The sequence below is a fragment of the Sciurus carolinensis genome, chromosome 19 (assembly GCF_902686445.1).
Source record: "Sciurus carolinensis chromosome 19, mSciCar1.2, whole genome shotgun sequence".
Classification (NCBI taxonomy): Eukaryota; Metazoa; Chordata; class Mammalia; order Rodentia; family Sciuridae; genus Sciurus; species Sciurus carolinensis.
This window is the reverse complement of record NC_062231.1, coordinates 27,689,800-27,711,659: the sequence shown is the minus strand read 5'-3', so window position 1 is coordinate 27,711,659 and position 21,860 is coordinate 27,689,800. Positions and strand designations below refer to the sequence as shown.

At 53.7% G+C, this 21,860-nt stretch overlaps 1 protein-coding gene across 5 annotated transcripts in view; it reads right to left on the bottom strand.

The window, feature by feature from the left end:
- Nucleotides 1–21,860, bottom strand: part of Foxp1 (forkhead box P1) — a 513,865-nt gene that overhangs the window by 140,135 nt on the left and 351,870 nt on the right. The window contains exon 1 of one of the 5 annotated variants that reach the window (XM_047534817.1): nt 3,652–3,754. The exons of the other annotated variants lie outside the window; for them this stretch is intronic. The gene's annotated coding sequence lies outside the window, so the exon portion shown is untranslated. Of the gene's footprint in view, nt 1–3,651; nt 3,755–21,860 lie in introns of those variants that run through there. 5 annotated transcript variants of the gene reach the window in all.

Below are 21,860 nucleotides of genomic sequence, written 5' to 3'. Positions count from 1 at the left end.
ACGGAACGTACTCAGGCTAATGCCTGACAACCAAGAAGCCTTCCTAAGTGATGTTTAAAAGTGCTTTATATTTGATTATTGAATAAGAAAGGAGTTAGTTCATGGTCAAAGACAGGAAAAACACATACACCTTAGGAAAATAATAAAAAATCGAGTGAGATACTACTGCCCATCTGTGGCAACACTAGGTGGAGTGCTTAGGAGAAGCCGTTTGCTTAAGCAACCCTGACATCACTATTTACAGACTTTCAATAATTACTTTTTTAAAATTAGGATTTTGAGTAGAGATTTTTCCAAACAAATTCATGTATCTGGCTTCTAACACGCAAAGAGCATCAGAAGCCAAACCCAAGCACCACCTTCCAGAAAGTCTCCCACGCGTCGGGAGGAGGCCTGCGGCACCCAGGGCCGGGGTGGCACCCGGCAGCCTCTGCGGGGAGAGCGACTTCCCTTCTCCCAGCCCGGGGCCCTGGCCCTCACGCGGCTTCCGACGGGCGAACTCAGTAAGTGCTCCTGGCTGTTTGGCACAGAGCACACTAACTCGATTTTTGTGGAAGTTAAATTGCCAACATCACATTGAGTTAAAGTGAAACAAAACAAAAATCACAACGCTCAACCCAGACTGCACCTTAGAGCACGGGCAGCCCAACGTGGGCCCTGCGTGGACCGGGGCCGGGCAGGGCTGTCCGAGGCACCTGGTCCCTCCCCCGGTGCCCGACGCCCCCTGCTTGCTGATCCAGTGTCTTCACGGTGGAACTCTCTCCCTCTCGGGAGCCTGCCCGTGGCCAGCGCTGACAGAGTCACGGGAAAAACGCCCCTCGTGGCACCCAGACCACCTGCCTCCCAGGTGCGGCCGAACCAGGCGTTTCCACCTCCAGGGTGGGACCAGCCCTGGAGCCTCCCTACCCCGTGCAACCTGCGTCAGGCAGGCTGACGTCTACAGACCAGGGCTCTGTTTAACTACAGAGCGTTCTTATCCATCCCGACTGCCTCTGCGGAGTCGCCCCAGATGACAAGCGAGGAGGTGGACTGACCACAGCTGGCACCCACCCCCGTGGGTCGCAGGACAAAGCTGGGGGAGCCTGCTGCCCGGGCCTCTGCTCTCTGTTCCCTTATATAGTCAATGCACAGGGAATCCCTCCGTGTGCATATTTTCGATTCACATTCCAAAACAGTATAGGCGACGAGACAGATTTTCAGCTGTGATTTATAGGGCCGGATCCGCCTGGGCCGGGCATCGTGTGGGGATCACGCTCAGTACTTTCTCAGGATGGGTGTGGGCCTCCAGAAAACCAGGCTCGGCTGCTAAAGAATGTGCCACCGTTTCCAGGTAGGTCAGGGGATGCCTTTGTAGAAACAGTGTCACTTAGTCAGGCAAAAGCCATCTGAGGATTAAAAAAAAAAAAAAAAAGAAAAAAGAAAAGAAAAGAAAAATAGGATTTCGCTTTGCTTGTTTTTCACTCTACAGTGAAGGTAAGCAGAAGCCTTTTCTTTGGCCCCTGGAGATAAGGATATTGAGATAAGGACCCTGAAGTTCATGAAATAGGGTACGCGAGGATCAAGGCTAGGAGGCCTTTCTGAGGGACCTTGCCTGTCGGCTCCAGCGAGGAACAGCTCACCCTCTGGCCCGGTACTTTCCTTGAGCTGAGCTGTCGTCAGAACTCTGCCTTGACAACGCTGCCCGGGCTACTGGTCTGTCTGTCCAATAGCGTCAACTCCCCCACCCCAGAGCTGGGGACGGAACCCAGGGCCTCCCACATGCCAGACCAGGGAGCCACGTCCCAGCCCCTTTCATTCATGAGTTGGAGACTTGCTAAGTTGCCTGGGCTGGCCTGGAACTTGGGATCCTCCTGCCTCAGCCTCTGGAGGCGCTGGGAACACAGGCAGGCGCCACTAGGCCTGGCGGGCTGCTGTCACTGGTAAAAGGTGCTCAGGGACGCCACGCAGAAGCACTACTGAGGCAGCAGTGAGTGAGCGGAGTCTCCGGAAACCCCGCTCCTGGGGACCCCTCTTCCTAGCCCCCAACGCGTGCTAGGTTAATTCTCTGCAGGAGCCTGTCCAAGTCTCAGGAGGTAGAGGCTCCTGAGCCTCGAGGGTTAACTCGCTTGCCTTTAAAAAAAAAAAAAAAGAAAAAAAAACAAGGACACGTATAATTTCCTTTTATCAAAAAACAATGCGTGTATTATTTTCTGTGGATCTGCTAAAGGGCAAGGCTCTCCGAGTGGAAAACAAAACCGAGCTGGGTCCCACGGCTGCGGGCTGCATACTCCCTTCCCTTCTGATAAATCATCAGACGTGCCATCCAGAGAAAACACCGGCCGTGAGCGGGAGAGCCACGGGCGTCCAACAGATGAGACGCAGGCAAGTGGCCCGCGGTTCCCCCGTGGCTCCCGGCGGCACACCTGGGGCAGCCTCTGGGTGAACACCTCAGCCCCTCTTTCCATTTTACCTGCGATGACTCCTACCGTTCAGCAAATCGTCTTCGAGATTGTCACAGGCATCATTTTTCTTTGTCCTTACCCAGCGGAACAACTTCTGAACATGAAAACAGCTACCACAGCCACAGTGATGCACGCAAACTTATTTATTTTGTTTGTGTCAATGTCTCTTCCCCTCTGAGGTTTGGACTGCTACAGAGAATATTCCTGTCTGTATTCTAATAAGCTGCTGCTTCAGACACTAAAATTTAAGGATATTTAGTCTGGGTACTAACAAACAAGGTTCAGGGTAGTCACAATTCTCTGAAGATCAAAAGAGACATTTTTCCATTTCCTGTCTATTCCCTCACCAGCAGAGTTTAAAAAAAAAAAATAGCACCTGGAATACCAGTTCCACTGAAGCTGGGGTCAGGGTGGAGGGTGGGGGTCCAGAGGGAGGGAAGAGAGGCCAGCTGGCTGGCCACAGGCAGGAAAGGGTGGTGCCTTTTCAAAAAGGGTCACACCATGTGTTTAAAATGTCAGTTCAACAGAAAGGGCTGGGAGAGCAGGAGAGCACGGCCCTCCCAGCCCAGTCCCGGCTGGCCCTGCCCAGCTAGGCATCCACCATGAAAACTGCAAGAGCCCCCAGCACCAGAGTCCACAGCCACCTGGACACCAGCAGGGGCTCTCCCTCCTGAGCAGCCCACCCCCGTCCACCAGCACTGCTGTGGATGAGATCCCGGCTCCGCGTGGTTCAGCAGCCTGGCGCTGATTGGCATGAAACTGGGACCAACATCCTCACGACCGATTCGCAAAGGATGCCGGTGTGCTGGTGCCAAAGTCAGGGGACAGTCTGCGGAGGCAGAGCCACACAGGCACCGTCCGTGTCCCCTGACGCCCCACCAACAGGAAGAAGAGAGCCACGCGCACCGTCAGCAAGAGCAGAGCCGGCTCCAGCCACCTTCAGCCTGGGAAGCCGCCCTGACCGCCCGACTTGGCGGATTACATCCAGAGACGCGCTGGAAGCAAGAGTGAACGAACAAGGAGTTAACGGCAGCCTGTCCTCTCAAGTCTGAGAAGAGCCGGAGGCAGAGCGGAGGGAGGAAGTGGTAAACAGCGCGGAGCATCCTCTCTGCCCTTCCCAGACCCGCTGCAGCAGCGCCGGTCCCTAGTTTAAAAGTTTAACCCCACAGAAATGGTCCTTGTTTTCTTTTTTTTTCCTCTGGACACTTACAGAGAAAACGAAGCGTTTGACGGCGTGAGATCGCACTGTCTGCCTTTGGATTTCCGTCCTCTTGCTGTAGATGGGTTCTGGCTGTTTCTGTTGAAGCGGGGGTTGCCGAGTGGTTAAAAAAGATGTTTGAATAAACAGGAAGTGCTGAGCGCTGAAGCAGGCTGGAGGAGAGAGCACTCTGGAACCCTGCCCCGGGCAGGCAACCTCCTGCTCGGCCTCCACGGTAGCTGGCGGGGCTCTCACCAGAGGACAAAGAAACCACAAGAATTCCTCAAGTAATTCTTCACTTTCAAAGTTGAAAGATCAGTTGGAGCTTGTAGGTAATTTTCAAAGTTGCATTTAGCACTTAAAGAAATCTATTAATGCTGCGCGGCTCTAAATCACTCCGGGTCTGCAAGCAGCAACACGGTGCACCAAGTGTGCCCTGGCTGGAGCAAGCCCTCCCCACACGGCTCACCACATGGCTCACGCGGGCAGACACACACACACCAACAGGGTTTCGGGAAACCTGCTCTGGAGATATTTTTGTGGTGACATTTACATAGGCAGGATGCTTAAAAAAAAAAAAAAAGGAAAGAAAGAAAAGAAAGAAAGAAAGAAAATTCGGATTTTGCAGACTTTGGAGGATTTTGTCACATGTATTTTTAAAGAGCACATCTTCCTGCATTCCAGGGACATGCCCTTGATCTTGCTGTTGTTCCTTCACAGTCTCTTTCTCTGCCACTGACCCCACTCCCTGCTTATCTCAGACCTCTCCCTGGCCTACCCGAACTCTCCCTAACCTGTCCCAAACTCAGTGCCCAAGTCCTGTCTTCTGTCACCCCAGTGAGAGACTCGACAGGTACCTGGCGGAAAGGTAGGGTGCCAGAGACCCAGAAAGTCGGCCTGAGAAATGGGAAGGAGAGCTGAACGGCCATGTTCGACAGAAAAGGAGGAAGAAAGGTCTCCTGCAAACCCACTGCCGCGTGGTACTGCTCCTCTGCCTGGGAAGCCACCGACCTGTCACCGAGCACGGCGTGGTGAACTGCCTGTCATGCAGGTGCTGATACTCGGCTAAAATAACTCATTGGGAGCTGTCAGTGGATGTTTACATAGGCCCCAATCTTTTCTTCATGGAAGGAAATTTTTTACTGGAATTCATCTTCTTTTGATCTCACATTCAAAGCAACGGCAGCTTGACAGACATTCAAGTCTGAAAGCAAATCCAGACGCCGAAGATAAACCGCCGGAATATGACAGGCAGAAGCATCTAAAGCTTATAAAAATGAAGAGAACAGCATGTCGCCTGAGTATTACAATAGCAGAAATCAAGAGACATATTAGGTGGAACTGATCAGCCACAAAAACAGTTCAAAAGGCAGATCATAGAAACAGAGGACCAGGCTAGGGGGAAGGAATGGGACCAATCTGGTCTGCTGCCTCCCCTCCCCTGGAGCCGGGGAGCCCCCGCCCCCAGCCCCTCCAGGAGGGTGGAGTAGCCAATGCAATTGCTCCTCTCCACCTCAGGTCCAGTTGTAGCCCTGGCAGATGACTTCCTAGCCATGGTGTCCCTAGCAGGAGAAAGGGGAGGCTCACGGCTCAGCCTCCCCCATGCCGCACTTCACTGGCACCCTGCTTCTGCTCTGTAATGCGGGATCGGAAGGCACAGAGCCTGGGAAGTGGGCACTCAGGACACACACCTCTCCCGGCAGAGCAGCGAGGAGCTGGAGATGGTGCAGGGGAGCAGCCAGCAGCCCTGTTCCCTGCAGAGGGCTCCTGAATGAACAAGCTCCAGCCTCAGTCCCTCGGATAGGTCCCTGCTGCCCACCTAGCAGCGGTTAAGCCAACCAGGGCAATGCCTCAAAGGAATGTTTTCCAGAACTTTCTGAGAGGCATACAATTACTCTTTTTTTTCCCCCTCCAAACAAACAAAGCCTCTCATTTTGATTAAAGTCAGTGCATATGATGAAAAGGTGATTCTCCACACAGTTTTGCACTTAAGAGTTGTTTGTTCACAAACGCTGGATGGAAATAGGCAGCACCGGGTTAAAGGACAACAGGATTCCATGTCATGAGGTAGCTGTGGACACTCCTGGTCATGAACACCCTCTGGGACTGCAAAGCGAGATCTTTTTTGTGGCAGGCTTGATTTTTAAAATTAGCATTTCCCCCTGCTCCCCCCCCCAACCATTTTTTTTTTTTTTTGCAAAATAAACCAACACTCAGATATGGATTTAAAAATGTACAACCCAATTTTAAAAGCTGTAATCAGTTTAGGGTTTGCCTTGTGCAAACAAGATTCCTGGGTAACTAAGTTACAAATGTGGAGGAAAAAAAAAAAAAAAAAAAAACTAAACAAATAGAAAGCAAACACCCTACTAGATTCTAAGCTGGTGCTTTTATAAAAGTCACCTTCTGTCCTGCCTGTACAACAAGGCAATGTGCTAAATGAAGTTGATGATTTCGCTCTAAACTCTCCCAGTTCAATCTGTTCAAGTCTCCACTATTCTTCTCTCACCTTAAAAAATAGAGAAACATTGTTGCTTTCAATGCTTACTCTCCAGATCTTCCAACTTCAGTCTCCCATGTTGCTGTAGCTGCTAGTTACCCCAAACAGTATGGCTTACAGCAGAGGTGAAAACGCAAACTCCCCTGCACATCATGAAATGGGCTTTCCCTCCACAAAGGGCGCTGTCCGCCGCCCAGACGCGCGGTGACACCCCATTTTGCAGGACATTTCAGATTTTTTCTTTTTCTGCCACGTATAAAGACCTTCATTAGTATAATTAAATGACTGCTGGGTTTTTTTTTGATATAAACAACTTTTGATATGTCATTTTAAAACCTCACAATAACATCATTTAAAGAGCTACCATTTTAAAAAGAGAGATTGTCTGCTCAGGGCCAGGGAACAGAAGTCCTGCTCCAGCCTCTCCTCTGCCTTTCAGACTCTCCTGGACTTGAATGTCACCCTGGACCTTGAATCCCTGAATGTGAATGGCTTCACGCTAATTGCTCTAATTGCTTGAAGATGTGCAGGCAGGTGAAACCCAATCCCCCTGGCCAGGGTGGACCCAGAACAACACCGCGATGTTTACACAGCGGTTTGATTTTAATAGACAGAAGGACCCAGTCTAAGACAGCACAAGCCCAGCTAATAGGTGACCTCTTAATGTAGTCCTCTTAAAGAAAAAAAATAAATAAAATAGACACAACAAAACACAATTTCGTGTTCTGCAGGGCAGTGTCCTAAATACCAAGGTTATTTGCTTGCCTCCCAGACTGAGCACAGGTTGTACCACACCTGACATTTACACGAGCAACCTTACCCCGAAGACGCTTTTTTTTTTTCAACTTTAAAACAAAAAAGCACTTTATATGTCAGTCACCTTACAAACAGATTATGACTCTATGGTATTTCCAAGTAAGTGCATTCATTTAAATTTTAAATGGAATATTTTTCACTCTGTAATCCTCCAGGTCCCTTAAAGGGGAAGGCTCGGCGCCCTCACCTCCATGTATGGAATTCCTGCTCCTGTGCTCTCTGACTACGGCTCAGGGTGCGCGCAGGCCTCATGCTGGCGCTTCAGAACAATGCACATCCTTTCCGCCTTTTCTCTGTTGCTATGTGGGGCTGGAACCTGCTTCTCACCTGGAGGGGCTGTAGTGACCTGGAGAGAGGCTGAAACGGCCCCTCCCTGACTAGGGCCTTGTACCTGGGTGCCTGCATGACCTGGCATGGACACAGGTTTAAGGAACGCTCCCCATGGCTCCTGTGATGAGGTACAAACGTTACCAGTGCTGCACAGGAAACATGCACGGGCAAGAAAAAGTCCGTAGCACCTGAAGACATCCCCAAGGCCAGAAAACCCACCAAGGCGAGGTAGGCCAGGTTCAGCAAGGTGCCCCAAGCACACGCAGGCGCTGCAGACACCCGAACACAGGCGTGCATGTTCACGCGTGCATGTGTACACAGGCAGAGAAAAACACATCACGCAGGAACTGCGCGACCAGCAGCGTCTCCGGTAGCCAAGGCAACCCCGCCACTACCTGGCTTCCATGGGCCGTTGAGGGCAAAGGTAAACGAGAAGAAAGAGCAGGTGAGACCCCACGGAGCAGGGAGGACCACCCGTTGCTTCCAGGTGGGCTCCACGTTCACTTCTGAAGAAGCCGCAAATCACAAAAGAAGCGCAGAAACAGGCCCTTCAAAGTTGTGGAGAAAATACTATTCCAGAAGCTGAGTGAGCCATGTGGGCGCTTTGTGGCCTGCACCGCGTGTCCCCGCACACTGAGGGACCGGTCCATGCAGCCAGAGCCCCTGCCCAGGAGGGCCTTGGAGTCCTGTGGAGTCCACACCTTGTCCTGAAGTTACGATTCCCCCGTTAAGAGGCAATGCCTCCCCTCTGAGAAACAAGGGGACAAGTGTCCATTTAAAGATTAAGTATAAACCAGTCCAGGTCCCGGAGAGGAACAGAGGGAAAAGTAAACAGGCCCCCGCCCCCTGCCCCCCAAAGAGTTCCCCTGCGACCGCCCTACGCAGCCAGTGCCTGGTACCGAGGGCTGCCCTGTGGCCGGGGGGTCAGCGGAGCTATGCTGAACTGACAGGTTCCGTTTACAGCAGGCAGGACTTTGTTTGGAGAGCCTGGCCTTGCTCACCACCAGCTTAGCAACAGATGGCTAGAAAACTTTCGTTATGGTGCACAGAACCCGACTGCAAACAATCAAGAAAACCGCCAGGAGCCGAACTCCCTCCACACCAGGGTGACGACCCAGAGTTGGGGACCCAGCTGAGGGCCACGGTGCCTGCAGAAGCCAGAGGGCCCAGTCGGGCTCATGCGAAGGCACCGCCCCAGATTCCTGAGCAGCAGCACCAGCCAGGGCTGCCTGGTACCTGTTCAAAGGCCAGCCTGAGAGGGTTGGACGGGTCTTGCCTCCTTTACTGTATTCTCCCCAATGTGCCCACAGACCGCCTCCCTGGGAGGGGGGGAAACCTCCTCCAGACCAGTTCCAATTCCCAGACTCCCTTCCCGCCTCGGGTAAGTTGGAAGCGCTCCACCTTAGTCTCACCCCAACACCCAGATTTAAATGTGACTTTCCCAAATCTGTGTATAATTTAAATATTCATTAGACCGATTCGATCACATGAATCCTAATATCTCCTAATGCTCTGAGACAGGTTATAAATGCACTTTGAAAGGTTTAATTCAATTGGCAATCTGAGAGGTCTTATCACTGGAAATGTGTTATTTTCATATTATTCAAGAAATGAACAAATGTGTTTTCTACAAACGTATTTTAGAAGCTACCCTTTCTTGTTATTGAAAGAAAATTGTGTTTATTACTCCTTTAGCACAGTGTAAACTCATAAACGTCAACAGAGGGTACAAGGAAAACTGTCAACTAAATATTGTTTCCTTCATGTGCTGTTCTTCCAAGTCAATTACGCCTTTCAACTTCTGGGGCATTGTATGATAAACTGGCAGTAAAAATCATTCACATTAATATACCATGGTGCCTTGCCTGCAAAAGGTAATTAAAGAAGTAAATGACTCATAAGAATAGACATATTAGCTGCGAAATGAAAGGCAACTGAGCTGCCACATAAAAATATGTACCATTAAGATACTGCATTTTCATATTCCTGTAATCAGCTTCTGCAGACTAATGCTTATTTAATCCAGTTCTGTGCTAAGTCCATCAACAACTGTTTTTTTGCTGTTTTCTCCTTCACTGAACATTATGAGAGCAGGTTTGGAATAAATACTGCAATGAGATTTTTGCATACTCAATTGAAGAACAGGTTTTTACATTTTAAAATCTATTTTTCTTTCCCTGAGAAATGCAACATTAAAAAAAAAAAAAAAGATTACTGGTGGAAAAAATAGAGACGAAGCGAGGCCTGCCCCTTGGGTGGCAAGACACCTGGGGAAGTCGTGCTTGCCGCCAGTTGTTTGTGACCAGGCTGCCGTCGGCTCCAGGCTGGGCCTCAACTTGCGGGCCTCGGCCTCCTTCGGGAAGCGCTCCCTCTGTTAATAACGTCTTCCATGAGCGTTAGCGGGACGAGGACAATGTACCCTTGGCAAGGATGGAGCGGGCAGGCAAGAGGAGGAAGGGGTGGCAGCCCGGTCTGGTGGCTCCGGGTCCCTCTCTTGCAGAGCCGGTGGGCTTCCTGACAGATGAGCTCACATCAGAGAGGAGGACTGACCCTCAGATGAGCGGCCCTACCTCTGGTCTCTGGCCTTCCCACAGACGTTCTGCTCTATCCTTCATATGCTTTTATTTCTATGTCTCCTGGCCAGCCCTGCCCGGTCACGCTGCAGAATGGCAACCCCCGCAGCGGGGTCGGACTTCTCTCGCTTTGCCCGTGGAGCCTCCATCCTAGCTGGGGAGAGGGTCCACCAGCACCACACCATGAGTGCTTCTGGAAATTTCGGAGGCATGCCGTTTCCTAGAGGCTTCAGAAATGGCTGCTTCTCTTTGGAAACGAGAATTCTCTGTTGGTGATTGATATGACCTCAGTTTTGCCTACCCAGTTTGGGAGTTTTAGTTCTGGAAACTCTGGCAATGGCCAATGCCACCCATAAACAAACAAACAAACAAACAAACAAAAACAATGCATCCCAGGATACCTGCCTTAGAGTAGGTCTGCCAGAAATCTACCCACTTAGTGATTGACAAATGCTTCTAGAAGCTTCCCCCAACTTCCTAAAAAAAATCCAAGAGCTCTATCTTCCTTTTGTCCTGGAAGACCACAGACTTTCCACCAAGCTAAAGCTCTTGATGTGGCTGTGAGCTGAGCCTTCGGCCCGTCCCTCCTGTGGGCATGGCAAGTTGTTTGGTTTCAAAATTGATGAGCTGCCAGCCAGGTCCTCGAGGACAGCACAGGGCACAAGATGGCCCTGCAGCGACCCTCGGCTATTTGTTTGTCTTTCCGGGATTCTCAGAAGCACGTGCAGCCTCCAGATGTGAGCAGAGGGTTCCTGGTGACGTGCAGCTGCCTCCACATTCTGCAGACACCACTCGGAACCACGATGAATGGACTCTTGTCCTGTCCCTGATTAAGGACCAAAAGTTCCCTTGAGCAGAGAGGCCATGCTGACCGGGGGACACGTGCAGAGAAGCAGTGCTTCCAATGGCCTCAGAACAGATTGCTGATATTTAGCAATGTTGGAAAAGCGTTTCCAACATCCTGCACCAAAAGCCTTCACAAACTATTGTTAGCTGTGAATAATATGTCATGACCAAAAACACAGCTCTGGACACGATGCTCCTAACCCGCCGCATTCCTGAGAATTAACCTATGTGTACAAACACAATGATACATGAATTAGTTTTTAAAAACACATTTAAAAAAAATAGCAAAAGCCCTCCTCTGAGAAAGCAAGGCAAGAAGGCAGCTCCTCCGAGCCAGATACTCCTCAGACCTCTGCAGATTAGGATTCAAACATGTAATTAAGAAAGATAACCCCAGTTTTTATAGTAATTAGGGGCTGTGGGAAATAGGATACCATCTCTCTAAAGTGTTACAAACCCAGCACACTGCTAAATAACCTGCAGTGTTGGAAAGCGCACTCGGCACCAAGGGCAAAGCCGCTATGCAGCCAGAACAGGAGATGACAGACTGGCGTTCAAGCCCATTAGCTGCTATGTGATAGGAGCACATTCACTAGCACGCGACCTGTGAAAAATCTTAGATCTCTTTAAATCTCTGAATTGGATTACTGCATTAATTCTTAAGAACCGCAATTCTTCAACCAAGTCAAATTACCCTCATTAAGGGTGGAAAAACTGCCTCTGCAATAAGTTTAAAAAAAAAAGATATTTATTACCTATAATCACTTTCACATACTCTACCCCGAAAGACCATGAACGACCCCAGCAACTCTGAATGTGGTTTTACAGGTCGATTTCGGTGAGAATAAAAATAAAAATAAAAGCATTTGCATGCCATTTGAATTTTTTTTTTTCCACCTCTGCAGGAAATGTCCTTTTATGAGAAGAAGCAAGTAGCTCCATTTTACAGGAGAGGAAACTGGGGCACCTCTAGCACTCTGGAGTCAACGGCTGAGCTCTCCCAGCTAATTGGGGGCAGAGCGGCATCCCGGGCCTCCTTTCTGGGCGTGGAACGCTAGAATTAAATCAGACACGCCGACTCGTGATGCCACTATAACACAACGCACTGACTTCTCTAAATCACACTTGGCGAATTAAAAGGCAGGCGAAGTAAATGAAAAGGGAGGACCAGGGCTCCCAGGGCAGCAGCGAAAGCCAGGGTGAGTATTTACAGCACAGCTGCCTGCGTCCCTCCCATCTGCTAGGACCGCGGAGGCTGCGCGGAGAATCCCCGAGTGTGTCCTCCCGGAGGGATGGGAAAGAAGAAGATGCTCATCGATCCACTCTGCCCGTGTTGGTCCTCAGAGGGCCTCATAGGAAATGTGGCCAAGCCTGACCGAGTCAGGCAGCGAGCTCTCGGGAGGCTGCAGCGGGGGCCTGTTCTGCCCCAGCCCAAGTCAGGCCGGAGCCCCCAGCACAGGGACAGCGAGGAAGCGCAGACAGGGCTGGGCAAACACAAGGCAGCCTGGCTTTGCTGAAGTGAACGACTTTCACAGCAGGCGTTAGGGGACAGGTAGAAGTTGCTCTCCAGACCGGACGTGAACCAGTGCTTTAAATCAGCTGTGATAAGATGCTAACTGCACCTCATAAGGAAAACCCAGGGGCTCCACAAGTACTTCCAAATCACAAAAATAAAATGTGTTCAGTGCAGTTACATCAAATGCTATTTTATTCACTTAACATGTGATGATAAAAATCAAATAGAATCTCTCCAAGGATCCTAAAATCTACTTAAATTTTTTTCCTGGGGGCGGTGAGGACTGACCCCAGGACCTTGCACATGCTAAGTAAGGACTCACCCACTGAGCTATACCCTCACGGTCCCTGTGACTTTTTAAAAAATAATTTCCAATAACCATTGGTGGTCAGGGTGAACATTTCAGTTCCACACCAGATCTGTAGAGCCCTGCTTAACGAGGCAAGCAGTGATGGAAAGGATGCTTGCTGGCCTCAGTGCGCATGAGCCATTTGCAGTCCTCACCCTCTGCCTCCCAGGAACCTGTCCAGGTGGTGACCAGCCACCCAGCCCACACAGGGGGAGAACCAGGTTCAGTCTGGCTGATGATCTGGCCTGGCACAGAGCAGCTTCTAGTGCCTCCGTCTGCTTGGAGGTGAAGGCAAAGCTTCCAAGAAAATCAGCATGGGGTTGGTAAGGGCGCGGGGAGGAAGCGGGCATCCACGCAGGGCGTTAAAAACAGGCCAACACACCGAGACCCAGACCCGGACAGCCCAAGACACACTCAAGCCCACGTCCTTCAGAGGCACTGTGCGCTCCGAGGGCCAATTCCGACAGTGCTCCTCTTGGCCCTGGTCCTCGGAAGCATCCTCTCCTCTCCCTAAGAGCTTTAGGACTGTCCGTCAGCGGCTGTAGCCACTGGTGATCAACCTGGTTGTACTGTTCCAGCCGCCACTCAAACAAACAGGAACCTGGACCATGCTCAGGCACCAGATGCACACCTGCTACTTACAAAGCAACCGGACACACAAGTTTTGGGGTCTACATTGTCCTGAGCAAGCTCTGTGCACGGGGGCTCGGAGGGAAAGTCACCGGACGGGCGCTTCCTTTTCTTACATCACCATCTTGTGGGAAGTAGTTAAGACAGGGTGGTTGGCACACCTGGAGATGAGCAGGGGCTGCCACCCAGGAGGTGCCGAGCGCGTCCACTGACAAGCACCTTCACCAGCGCCTCGGCTTTGGTCTACTCTAGAAAAGTCCACCTTCATCTAGGGACAGGTGATATTTAAGACTCAACCCCAAAGTAAAGAAGGGAACTAAAAGCCAAGGAGCAGACAGAGGTTCTGGAAGATGGAGCACAGAGGTAGAGAAGAACGGCTCAGGAGGCGAGGAGCTTGCTGCACAGCCGACACCACCCGTGAGGCCCGGCCAGCGCCCGCCTCCCTCCCCCAACTCCTCTAAAGCAGATGGAAGCTCACAGATCCCAACACGCTTCCCGTCCACTGACCTGGGAAGTGCGAGACCAGCCTGGGAGCAAAAACCAGAGACACAGAGGTCCTCTGAAGACATGGGGTTAGGCCCCTAGTATGGAGAATACTAACCCCTTGGGGTGGCCCTGGTTTTTGTCTTCAGCCTTTTAAGGACTGCGAGGGGCTGTGGGAGGCAGAGCTGAAAGAGACCCCGCTCCTGCGTCTGGTCCAGTCTCCACATCCCGGACAGGTCATGGGACACTCACGGAGGGGCCGTCATTCCTGGGGCCCCAGGTTAGCTGACCTCAGGAGAGCTGGCTTGTCTGACCTGGCCTGGCAGAACCCCGAGCCCCTTGGGTGGGCCCTGGGAGAGCAGAGCCTGAGGACCACAGGGTGGGGGCCCCCGGGACTCTCCCCGTGCCACCGCTGCTCCAAGGCGGAGGAGTCCTGTGCAGGAAGGCAGGCGCCAGGGTGACGGCCAGCCAGGGGACAGGACCTCATCCTGCACCACAGGAACCACGTTCTGCCAGCTGCCAGGATGAGCGTGGGAGCAGAGTCTCCTCCACGGCCTGTAGCTGGAGCCCAGCTGGGCCTCATCCCAGCCCCTGGTCCCTGAGCAGAGCACCAAGCCGTGCACGTGGCACCTGCCCTTCTGACCAGCGGCACCACGGGCTCACGCACAGGTGTGAAAGCTGCTAAGCGGGTTCGGTTTGCAATGTGGCAACAAAGCACCAGTGCAAATGGAAGGAGACTGAATCTGGTCCCCTGTGCCCAGATCCCAGGGCAGGGCAGGGCTGAGTGTGCAGCCCAGGCCCCCAGAGGCCAGCACGGGCACGCCGCGGGGCAGGGCAGCCGGGCCCTGCTCCCCTGGGGCCCCGCTCGGCTCCTCTGCAGAGGCAGGGCAAGGGCCCGGGAGGCGAGGAGAAACCAACACTCGCGGTACAAGGGGGTGCTCACGCTCCACCGCTTCTTCCCGGGCCGTCGGGATGACTGGCCTCCTCCTCCAATCGTCCCCGTCACCTGCCCAACACACCAATACGGACTGTCCTTGGTGAGGGAAGACGGATCCTGGGGAGCAGGGGGCAGAGCCAGGCACCCTGATCGGGCTCCTCGCCCACCTGCCCTCCACCCCAGCAGGGTCCTCCAGGAGGTGGGGCAGAGGCTGACGTCAGGGCCCAGCTCCGCGGCTGACCTCAGGCCAGTGACCTCTCCGCTGCCCACCAGCTCTGTCTCCTGGGAAGTGGGATGACAGTGATCCCACGCTCTACCCTCGTCACGAGAAGTGCGGGCCTGGAAATACGGGGAGTGCTTCCGAGACAGCGCCCGGCTCTCCCCAGGCCCAGACACACTTCAGTACTGCTGTGGGCTGCAGAGCGGGAGCCAACTTCCCCCCAAAATGTCTGCAATCCCCGCAAGGTAATTCGGAAGACGGGGCTCAGTAGACGTGTGAGAATGGACTTTACAGGGGTCTGACCACAACGCCGGTTCACGGTACACTATGACCCACCAATGAGAAGAGCGAGGACGCTGTTCCACCCTGGCTCTGCCATGTCACTCTGCTGCTTTTAGTCAAAAGGGGAGGAAAAGTTGAGTCCTCTCGAGACCTTAGCCACAGTTTCGCTTTTCTTGGTTCCAGTTACCTGTGGGCAGTCACGGTCAGAGACATTACACGGAGAATTTCAAAACTAAACACTTCCTACGTTTTAACCATATGGCCTTCTGAGTAGTGTGGAATCCCGTGCCATCTGGCCAGGGTGCTAAGCCATCCCTGGGCCCAGAGTATCCACACCGTATACACTACCCGCCCACTTGGTTGTCAGATCCAGGGTCAGAGTACTGCAGTGCTGTTGCTGAAGGAGCCCTGATCTACTTACGAACGACCCCAGAGTGTAAGCGTCGCCATGCTGGCCATTTGGACATGCCCGAGAGGCTGCAAAGGGCTTCCTTTAAGTAAAAAGGCAAAAAGCCCCGTGATATTTGGAGAAACCACACTCACAGAACTTTTGTCACAGTATGTCATTCTGATTCTCCTATTTTCAGTTGTTCTTCCCCTACCATGCCTGATTTATAAGGTAAACATCGTAGGCAGTGTATGTAGGGACTGGTAGGATCCACACTTCCGGGCGTGTACCGGGGGTCATGGAATAGACCCCGAGGATGACGGGAGATCGTGGTGCCTGTGTCTTAAACCCTTGGTTTACTGCTTTCTGACAAGGAGTCTGGGCGAAACCAGCAGAGATGACTCCCCTGCTGGAAGGGCACAGAAGGCAAGAAATTTCAATTAAGAGGGTCGGAGAGGAGGCAGCCAGGAAGAGGAGGCCGGGATGCTGAGAGGGACCGCGGAGCCTCGAGTCACAGGCGGAGCCGTGCGCATGAGGCACAGTTCAGCCTCACAGCTGCCTCCCGGGGAGGACGTGACAGTGACGGAGCATGTAGGACCCACAGTCACCAGCACACCAGGACCCAGAGCAGCCCCACCACCCTCTCCGGGCTCCGCTGGCCACCCAGAGTCACAACCTGACTCCGGCCCCAGCCACCGCCGAGTCTCCACCCCTAGTGCTCTGCACCCTCGGGATGCACGCAGGAGGGGTTACACTGTGTGCTGTCTTCAGGCTTCTGTCCCTCACCAGGTGCCCCCGAGACTGTCCAGGCTGCTGGGTCTACTAACACTCCCGTTCCCGCTGAACACTGGTCCTGCACAGAGCTCCCACGGTCTGTCTGTCCACCCCCCACCCAGGCCCACATGGCCGATTCCGGCAAGGAGCGGCTTCGAATGAAGCTTCTGAGAACACGCACACAGGGTTTCTACCAGGACACATCTCAGGAGCAGGAGCCCTGGTCGCTGGACGCTCGGTTTTAGAAGAAACCGCCCAGCTGTGTTCCAGGGTGTCCACGCAGTTGTACGTGCCCACCGGAGCGGGAGACGTGGCTCTCTCCGGCCCGCGGACACCCATGATAAGCACGGGGCGCTACCTGGGCCTGGTTCTCCCTCTCTCTCTACACGGCTTCCGCTGCTGCTGATGCAGAGCCCGTCCTCCTGACGCTCCCTGGCCTTCAGCTGTGACGTTTCTGTTTGAGTCTCGCACCCCTTATTACCTGGACCCTGGCTTGCTTTTCACGGTGGGGATCTTCTCTAGACAAGTCCCTTTCTGGAGATGTCATTTAAAAACGCCTTCTCCTAGTTGGGAGCGTGTCCCTAAACAGAAATCATATTTGCACCGTAGAAAGGTCCTTTATACCACGTAGGGAGGAAGGCGTGTTTGGGACGACTTATTAGGAAAAGAGAAGGGCCTGCCAGAAGCCAAGGTCGGGCTGCGTCCCTGCACCCAGGAGAAGAGGAAGTGGCCAGGGCCCTGGGGAGTCCGGCAAAGCCGCCCTGGAGGGTCGTGCTTTTAATTCTGCGACTAATGATGCCACGGCCGGTGATGGCTTCCCGGCCCTGCCCTCAGTGCTGCTGAGCCATCCTGGGTGACAGATCGAAGAAGCCAGGGTGGCCATTTGTATGGAGAGATAAGGCAAATTAATCCCAGTGCCCAAGCACGGACCTCCTTACACTAAAGAATGACTTAGCAACAGCACTCCTTCTCCCAGGGCCTGTCCGCCCTGTGCATCTTCAAGGGAAAACGTGTCCTTCCCTGCGAGGGGCACGCCCAGAGGGGGACACAGCACGTTGAAGATCGAAACATCTACCTCCGGCTGGGCCACGCGTGGAAGTGGCTCCCCAGGAAAGGGCGTTGAGACGCCACAGGCTCGCAGCCGCCATCTTCCGACCCTCGAAACCTTGAAACCACCCTCCGTGGTGGCCCAGGGGCCCCTGTGATGGTCTCCCTTTCCTCAGAATTCAGATGCTCAGTTTAAAACCACGCCAACATCAGGACCGTGGACAAGAGGGACCTGGCCATGGCGAGGCCGCCCAACAGCAGAGGCTGGGCTGGGACCCCAGGGGAGGACAACGTGGGAGGAAAGCCCAGAGGAGCCCCGTGCTCCCCAGGAACAGCCCCGGGGGCGCCAGGCAGGCAGGGTGCCTCCTGCCCGGCTCTGCTGAGTCCCGCCAGCTCCCGGCTCCAGGCAGCACCCGCTCTGCAGCTGGGGGACGGGCCTTCCAGCAGCTGTGCTCCTCCAAGACGGGCAGGTGCTGGCTTGACCCTGGACCCTGATCGCGGGTCAGGCATGAGCGTCGTTCCTACAAAGTGCTCTCTGCTCCTCCTTCTGCCCTCGAACTCTCTCCTGGCTACAGCGAGCAGAAGGGTCTGCAGGACACACATCCGGGATCAGCACTGGAGGCTTGGGAGGCAGCAGGATCGGAAGCTGGGTCCGCACAGGTGGGACCTCAGCCCCTCGTTCCACAGGGACTCCCTCCTACCGTCCTGGTCCTGCCACACCGGCGGCCTCACCACCCACTTCCCGGGGCAGCGTCCACCTCGCACCTGCAGGACCTGGCGGTCCCTCCAGACCCTGCCTCCTGGAGGAGAGGTCCTCTCTACCCACAGGCCCAGGGTCCCATCTCCCTGTGTCCTCGGCAACGTCACAACCTAAAAACGCCTTGCCCTTCGATGTCCTTGCACACGCGACATTCCTCCCCACTAGAGCACTACTGCTCTGAAATCACAGGCGTCCGTCCATCTGTGTCCTCCACAGCAGCCACACCGCTGTTGTCCGAACAAACAAGAGGAGGAACGCGCAGACCCAGGCCGGGGGTTCTCCCAGATCCTCAGCGGGACGGCGTTGGCTTTTTAAATGTTTTTAGAAGGAAATGAATTATTCCCATCATTTCGCAAGTGGGGGTGCATTTCCAAATATCGTCACAAAATATTCAGAAGCCATAAAGGAACCATTGATAAAATGAAGTCGCCTCAACATTGCACGTGGCTGAAGTGACCTGAGGAACAATCTAACTGTCACCGCAACACCGGGAAACAGTCGAGGACCGAGGCCTAGAAATAAGGTCTAACTCACAAGGTCAAACGCCTCCTGTCAATCGAGAAGGGGAACGTGAAACACAACAGAAAGCTGGGCAAGATGAAAGAAATCACAGACGTGTGCAACACCACGTTGCTCAGCTCACTCGAACGCGTGCGTTTCTTTTATTCCTTCCTTCACTCCATCTGCGGCACACACCGGCTCCGCGCAGGCCTGCAGCGACGAGGAAGCGGAAGCATCCTCAGCCACAGGGTGCAGGCCGTCCGTCTGGCCTGGGTCTGGGCTGCCCGCTGATGCCGTCAGCAACGCCAGCCGCGCTTCCTCCCCGGCTGGGAACAGCCGCAGTGCTGACCTCAGGTTGCAGAGGTACAGTGAGAGCCAGGTACCGAGCCCCAGGGAGCTGACCTACCCTCCTGCCCAGGGCTCCGCCCGGCACTGGGAGGCCCACCAGTGTGGCCAGTAGGAATCCTGCCCGTTAGTGGGAGGCAGACTCCGCAGAGGCCAGGGGACACCTGCCGCCCGGGGAGAGGAGAGGGACCGCGGGAGAGCGGAGGGCAGAGGGTGTGTCCCAGCTCCCAGCTCACCTAGTTCCCGGGGTCAGGCTACGAAGGGAGTGGCGGGAACAGCTGGGACGCCTCGAAGGATCCACGTCCGCTGGGCCAGGCTCTGGGCGGGATGCCCTGGTGGAGGGCAGGCAACCCGCACCCTCGGCAGTCCACTGTCCGCTGGGCCAGGCCCTGGGTGGGATGCCCTGGTGGAGGGCAGGCAACCCGCACCCTCGGGCAGTCCACCCTCAGTCCTCTGCTGGGACAGAGTCAAACTGCAGGAGGAGGGTCGCCTACCCCTGGCTTGGCAGGACACCTGAGGTGTGAGCTTGGGGACACTCACAGTGCCTGCCAGGTGGTGCTTTGCAGTCCACCCGGAGTCCACGCAACACACTCAGCACACTGTGACTTTTTAACATCTGCAAAGACCGGATGCCTCCACGCAGGACACGAGAGCGCACCGGGGACAGTGGCCCAGCCGCGCTGTTACTCTGTTCCTGGTTTAAAGGACGAAGCCTTACGAGAGGCTCGGGAGGGGCTATGATCGGCTCCGTGGATCAGGAATACATTTTTAAGATAATAGAAATGTTTTTACACACTGCGCTGATGCCCTTTATCAGCTGAATAAGGGGAGCATTTTTGTTTTCACTATTCAGAAAAGACAGACGCGGACGCGCACGCTGACAGCTACGGGAGACGCAGCCGTCTACTCAGCCCGCCCAGTGAAACCGGGTTCTGTGAAAGTGAAGTGTGTTGTCTGAACCCGACTCTGTCTTCACCCCAATTCACGACCCAGGCAGAAAGCTCCCCGTCCTCCCTTTCTTCTCCCCTCTTTTTACCTGGCGGGGAGAAGAGGGTGCAAGAGGAAGGCAGACTGTTGTAAGCACCCAGCGGCCGTCAGGATCCAGCACCCAGAACAGCTGAACACTTTCCTCTAAACTCACTCAGGTACCCACAGCTCAGATCGTCCCGACACACGACCTGATGTCTCTCCTCCTCCTCCTCCTTTTTTTTTTTTTTTTCTAACGACAGAGTTCAGCTAAGTAGCCAGGCTGGCCTCCATCTCCTGGGTTCAGGCGATCCTCCTGCCTCAGTCTCCCCAGAAGCTAGGACTACAGGTGCACAAGCGCAGCGTTGGTGATCTAATTTCTACAGCTCAGAGGAGCTGGATGCTCAGGAGCAGGAGAGGTTCTGACAAAGCCATGGCAGGGGCTGGGCCAGCCCCAGTTTTCCAGACTGTCCTTCCTCCTCCCCCCTCTGCCTGCCCAACGTCCACAGCCACGCCAGGGACAGGCTCCGGGGCCAGACCAGGGGGAACGGATGGCACCAGGAGGAGGTTCTGGGGATGGGGCAGGCTGGGACACTGGGGTAGTGGCAATGTGTGCATCTCTATTTTCTTTTAAAGAGCAATTATGATTTAATATGGTAAAATTATATCATTAAACCTACTCAACTGGAATAAATTCTCCTTCTGATATGCATTTAGAAAAGCAGTTCATATTCTGTCCCTAAAATATATCTATTACATTTCTGCGTCTCCCCGCCACTGCTCTCTTCACCGTGATACTCGAGATAAGTTTCAGACAGTCTGGCAGGAGGGGGAAGAAATCCAACCACCCCGAAACCCGACACCCCACTCTCTCAGGGAGACTTTTTGATCTCGGTGAGTGAAAATTAATCCTTAACTATAAGTACATTCTCCAGCTTCCCCAAGCACAAATTTCTAACATCTTTTTACATTCTCTACAAGAACCATTACGATGATCGTTTCCTTCTGCTAAAAAAAAAGGGACTGTGATTTAAATTAATGAGTTAAGTTTACACTCCAACCAAGATCTGTCACGTGCTTATTTTCCAGTTATGAGTCTTCACCACAAGCAGATTAGAAGTCTCATTTTTAATGTAGTTTCCTTCTAGCTCAACATTGAGAATTTGGCATGGTGGTTTCGTCTACCCTGTTACGGCCTCTTTTGTGTCTTCTTCTATCCCCTAGGACGCTGGCCCCCCCGCACTAGCTGAGCTGCCTTCAGGTTCCAAGGTCAGCTCTTGGGGTGGCCCTAGATGGTTTTGGTCGTCATGATGCTACTTTATTTTTGCAGGCTGGGGATGGGCCCGGGGCCTTGCACGTGCCAGACTGAAGCTCTACACTGAGCAGCATCCCCAGCCCTTCTTATTTCACTTTGAGACAGGCTTTTGCTAGTTGCCGACGCTGGCCTGGAACTGGAATCCTCCTGCCTCAGCCGCCCCTGTGGCTGGGATTACAGGTGTGCGCCCGCAAGCTGGGTGATCACGTGGGCTACTGAAGGGGGCAAGGGAAGGTGCACCGGGTGGTCGCCCACCTCCAGCTCAGAGCCCGGGCTCCCCCACATCCCGCCTGTGTCCCGACCCTGCTCAGCAACGGGCGTGCACCCTGGGGCAGGTGGGGCCAGCCACAGTCTCCCGGGTGGACTCCTTTAGTCTCTTTCCAATGCTCAGGGCTGCCTGGACGGCCCATGGTTCCAGCGGCCCCAGGAAAGAGCCAGCTCCAAGCCTCGTTTCATTTCCCCGTGTCCTTAGAACTGGAGGCACCGTGAGCGAGGCGGGTGATGGGGACGTGCCCTTCCTGCACACCCGGCTCTACTTTCTGCCCATTATTTCGTTTACAGACGTGCAACACCAGTAAGTCTCACCACGTGCAGTTTATAAAGAGACGAGGGCGCAGAGGACTAGCCCCCTTGTCCAGAGCCC